The following is a 5854-nucleotide window of genomic DNA, read 5'->3' as shown; positions in this document are numbered from 1 at the left end:
TTAACCATCGCATATGCCTACCCCTGGAGGTAGTGGTGATTACTGAAAAAGATTACTGAAAAGAGGGATTCTGTTCAAGAAAGAGAGGGCAATAGATGCTGATGAGGCAAAACTAATAGTTGCCTGGACAACTTTGTTATGTCATGGGTTGAATTGTGTCTCCCCTACCCCACAATTCATCCCTTAAATTTCTATCCCTCACTCCCTCAGAATGTAACCTTATGTGGAGATGGGGTCTTTACATAGGTAATCAAGTTAAAATGTAGTCATTGAGGTGGGCTCTAATCCAGCATGACTGATGTCTTCATATGAAGATGAAATTTGGACACATAGCCATACAGGGAGTATGCCTTGTGAACAGGAAGGCGGCCATCCACAAGCCAAGGAGAGAGGTCTGGAATAGCTCTTTCCTTCACAGCCTCAGAAGGAACCAGCCCTGCCAACACCTTGATTTCAGACTTCTAGCCTACAGAACTAAGAGACAATAAATTTCTGTTGTTTAAGCCATCCAATTTGTGGTGCATTGTTATAGCAACCCTGGCAAACTAATAAAAACCTCATGGCCACTAAAGTTTTTAGGCCACAAGATTTCCTGAGGTCATAACCGAGATGCTAAAATAGGTTATTTGTCTTGTAATTTTGGCTGTCCAGTACTTAGTGGTTTGAAACATCAAATTGCTCAAAAAAAGTGACCCATTTTCTCAGTAGAAGTGTAATTTATTTTAGCTATTCTCTATACCTTTTCTCAACTAGGATTTCATGAGAGGGTTAAACTTCGAGTTTTAATGTATGCAATAAATCAACTACTTTCCTAAGTGTGTGTAATGGCACCAGCAATATATCATCTGAGGGATAATTGAAGAAATATTCATTCCAATCATTTTCTGTACAGCTTAATTTTCTCACAGAACCCTCATTTGGAAAGGTCGCTGAGTGATAGTGGTAGCAAACTCATCTGAGTCATACATCTGTCCTTTGATTGACATCAGCTCTCATTTATGCACATGGCAGTTGTCTTTGCCTGATGAGCTATTATCAAGAAGAAGTGATGGGAAGGGTAGCCACTGCCTCTGTGTTCTTATGGCAGTATGGCCACAAAAATATAATTTTTAATGCCATCTTGAGTTTATAAGAAAGAATGGGAAATTCCTAAATGCCAGAGATCGAGAGTGGTAAATGCACAAGCTGAAACTATGACAGCCCCATATCGAGGTATTATCAGATTTAGTATAGGCATAACAACTTGAGTGTTAACATCTTTATGAAGACCAGTGACATTCTGGGCTATCTTGCTTATACTTGGCTATCTATTTTGTGCATTGATCTCTCATGATCTGTTTATTCTTGTGCCAACCTAAGTATAATTGGGTGTATTTTAACATCTGGAAAGTCTAGTTTCTTCATATTACCATTGATTTTCATTTTTAAAAGTTAATGTTGCTTATTTCTTTCTTGGCTAAAAATCAGAATCATTTAAAGATCTTTCTCCAAATCCCATTGCAATGGTGACTGGGATAGCAATAAATCTACAAGTTAATTTGAAAATATTGACGTCCTTAAAATAGTTGGGCTTTCCATCTACTTCTATGGCGTGTCCCTTCCAGTTTTTTATTTGTTTCAGTTTTGAAACAGTTGAGTTAAACATGCTCTTCATCATCTTTGGTTTGTGCAAGCGTACTCTCTTATTTTATTTATTTTTAATCACCCTTCATTTCCAAGAAAGCTCATCTGTAGCCATAGAGAATAAAGCTGACCTTCAGAGAGAAGCAAAAAGAAAAGTGGCAAACAAGGACAGCTGTGACGTTCATGGGTCCCAGTCACTGGTTTTAGACTATTGCAGAGGCCCAATGACTTCCCTAGGCCTGAACTCTGTATCAGATATCTCAAAAGTGCACCGCAGGGCCTTTCAGCACTGCCTCCAGAGTCTTTGGCCTGTTCTTGCTGAGACAAGCAAGGGAGTACCTCTGGGTGTGCTCTAACGTCACATAGGCACAACCAGACAGGGCCCTGTTGCCTACACCACTTGATTCTCACTTCCCATCTCTTACCTCCTTTCTGGCACTTCCCTTTTTGATCCTGAAGCATGAGAAATCTCAGGATCTGTGTGTGCCCGTTTATGATGGTGCAACCCAGAAGTACAAAGAACTCAACTCATTATGGGGCAAACCATTGTCCAGTGAAGTGAGGAGCTGTTGAATAGACTATCCTCTAATTCAGTCATTCATGCAGCTCCCTGGAAAACAGACACACCCATGTGATCTAGTAGTCTGTCTCTTTTGATACCAAGTGATGACCAGGTTGATAAAATACTATTGTATTAGCTCTCCCTCCTTCCCTTCTTGGCAATTTTTGTCCCCTTACGCCTCCCTAGACTTGCATTCTTTAATTAAATAGCTGCATATAAAATTTTGCTTCAGGCTCTGGTTTCTAGGGGACCCAAACTGGTTCACATAGATTCCTATTACTTGCAGATTAATACTCCTACCTTATTATTTATTTTTATTTTTTTCTGGAGAAAATATTTAAGAATTTTTTCCAAAAACTTTATGCTTTAGGCAGGCTTTTTGATTCCACATATATTTAATCATTTTCCTTTTGAATCCTATAGTTTGAGTATAGAATTAGATCCATTATTCTTAAAAGTTTTCGAAATTGGTTTATTATTTTCAATACCCTGTCTAGCAGCTGATAAGTCTGATGCCCATATAACTCTCATTCTTCTGTTTTCTAATGTGTTTTTACAACTAGAAAAAAAATTTGAATTTGGAAATTTCATGATCATATATATAGCTGTGGCAGTTGTGTCCTCTGGGAAGTAGATACTAAGAAGGTGTTTTGAGTGTAAGAAGTTTATTAGGGTGTAATGCTTGGGAAAAATAAAATGAGGAGGAAGAAGGATTGGTCAGACAAAGCGTTTAGGCCACCATATACTCAGGCCACCTGACACTTATGAAAATAAAGGGCTGAGGAAGCAAATTTAGATAGGGAGCTCTGAAAGAAAGTTTCATGCCCGCAGGAATTTAAACTATAAAGTGAAAAATGAAATTAATATTAAAAAAGTAAACCAAAAACAAATAGTAAGAATTATTTAGGGAGTTAGTTTTATGTGAGATGGGAGAGGGTTTTTAGCATATAGGTATTCCAAGTCCTCGTATTGTCAAGTATGAGGTTTAAGGTATTAATTAATTTAGATTTTGTGAAGTATCTAGGCAAAGTAGTTCTTCAGAGAACTGATTCTGGGTCTTGATGAAAATGAACACTCTGACAAATAAATTGCGTACAGTTACATTTTACTGTTATAAGCTCTAAGCACAACAGAGAACATCAGACAGGCATATGTCCAGTGAGCACGCTTCCCAAGTCTCCCAAAGGCACCACAGACATGCTTTGGTTGAGCTATAGTATTCTGCCTATTTAGGGTAAGGCAATATTTATCAAGCCCCTTGTATGCCAGTTTCTAAAACTCCAACATAATTACCTTTTATGGCTGCAAAAGCTGCCTTTAGGTAGCTATGTCATTAAACGTCTGGTTCTGGGTACAGAACTTATGAATAATGTCTAGGCTGTGGTTATATGCAATCAGTTATTTCCTGGGTTTCAAAACTAAAGAGTGATTAGGTAGAACAAGCTTGACCATATCAGGTTAAAAATCTAAGAGTAAAACTAAACTAATAGGAATTTAAGGTAAGACTTCCAAACCAGTTGAAGAATAAAAGTTAATGTAGAAAACTAAATCCACATAAAAGAAGGCAGGAAAGGAGAGAGAGAGAGAGAGAGAGGAAGAAGAAGAAATGAAAAACATATTAAAATCACAAAATAACATCATACAATTAAATGTAAATATATAATGTATTTAAATCCATAAAATATAAATGAATTAATAGAGTAGTTAAAAGACAGGGGTTCTCACACTGAATTTTAAAAATTCAGATAAATACTAAATATGAATCATGGAAAGATTCATATTATCTTTTAATTCTATTTTTCCACAAACTTTTTGTAGTACCCTCGTACATAACACCTCACACATGATAGCACAGAAACATTGTAAGTAAAGTAATATAATGGCTCTGGCTTTCTATCTTCCTAATAATATAGCATTAAAATATATAACCCAAATTTAATAAAATTACAAGAAGAAATGAATAAATCCACGTAGCTCTCTCAGTAATTTATAAATGAAAGTAGTCAAAAAAGTTATAATAGATTGGTGCAACGTAATTAAAAAGCTTGACCAAATAGATATAAACAAATTTGCACATAATATTTAGAAAATACACATGCTTTTCAAATTCACATGGAACATCTATAAAAATTGGATACATACTAACTATAAAACAAATCTTAACAAATATCAAAGAACAAATATCGTGCAGATTACTTATTGGATCTCAATGCAAAAGAAATTAGAAATAAATAACAAAAAGTTCATCAAAATCCCCATTCAGCCCTTTCGACCTTTGGCTTGGAGGAGGCCAAGGTGCAATTTCTTTGGTGGTCCCGAATCCGGGTTCATCTGACACCAGCTGCCTTCACCATGCTTCCTAAGTTCGACCCCAACAAGATCAAAGTTGTGTACCTGAGGTGCACTGGTGGCAAAGTTGGTGCCATGTCTGCCCTGGCCCCCAAGATTGGCCTCCTAGGTCTGTCTCCAAAAAAGGTTGGTGATGACATTGCCAAGGCAACTGGTGACTGGAAAGGTCTGAGGATTATGGTGAAATTGACCATTCAGAACAGACAGGCCCAGATTGAGGTGGTACCTTCTGCCTTTGCCTTGATCATCAAAGCCCTCAAGGAACCACTGAGACAGAAAAAAACTTGACCAAAAACTAAAAAAACATTAAACACAGTGGAAATATCACATTTGACGAGATTGTCCACATTGCCTGACATATCCAGCAAAGATCTTTAGCTGAGTACTCGCTGGAACCATTACAGAGATCCTGGAGACTGTTCCATCTGTGGCTGCAATGTTGATGGCTGCTACCCTCATGACATCATAGATGACATCAACAGTGGTGCAGTGGAATGGCCAGCTAGTTAACAAGTACAAAGGAAAATATTTTAATAAAGGATCGTTCAACCACCAAAAAAGAAAAAAAAAAAAAAAAAAAAACCCAAAACCCCATTCAATTAAAATAAAAATATTTTAAAATAATTTATGGTAACATATTAAATAGTAATGGAAATTAGAATATATTTTTTTATTTTTTATTTTTTATTTTGTCTTTTTTTACTGACCGGTAATGGGATCGCAACCCTCGGTGTTGCGCCTGCACCGCGCTCCCAAGCGGCGCACTCTCCAGTGCGCCACTGGGCCAGCCCAGAATATATTTTAATAGAACAATAAAGTGCCACTTATTAAACTGGAATGTATAGTTACTTGGGGAAGAAAATAGCCTTAAATACATATATTAAAAAAAGGTAAAAGTTTGAAAATAAATGTCCCAATTATCAGTCTCATAAAGTTAGAAAAGGAAAAAAATATAGTAAACCAAAGAAAGTAGAAGGAAGCAAATAATGAAATGCAGACAGAAATTAAGAAATAAAAAATATATAATAGAGAGGATCAGCAAAAAATTAGATATTGGTTCTTTGAAAAGGTTAGCAAAATAGATAAACTACTAGCAAGAAAGAACAGAGTCACACAAAAATTAAATGAAAAGGAGGGCATAACCAACATATAGTAGGTATTTTAAAAATCATTATAGAACGTCATAAAAAAGTATATGCCATAGTTATGAAAACATAGGTGAAATATCAACTTTCCAGAAAAACATAGTGTACCAAAACTAGCCCCCCAAAGAAACACAATGTCTAAATAGCCCTGATCATTAAAGAAATTGAACCAATA

General features: G+C 36.3%; 1 pseudogene; it reads left to right on the top strand.

The window, feature by feature from the left end:
* Positions 1–4537: 4537 nt before the first annotated feature.
* On the top strand, positions 4538–5044 carry LOC103584528 (annotated as a pseudogene).
* The last annotated feature ends 810 nt before the right edge of the window (positions 5045–5854 follow it).

This window comes from Galeopterus variegatus, unplaced genomic scaffold (assembly GCF_000696425.1).
Source record: "Galeopterus variegatus unplaced genomic scaffold, G_variegatus-3.0.2 Scaffold200, whole genome shotgun sequence".
NCBI classification, from domain to species: Eukaryota; Metazoa; Chordata; class Mammalia; order Dermoptera; family Cynocephalidae; genus Galeopterus; species Galeopterus variegatus.
This window is presented reverse-complemented; position numbering and strand designations above follow the sequence as displayed.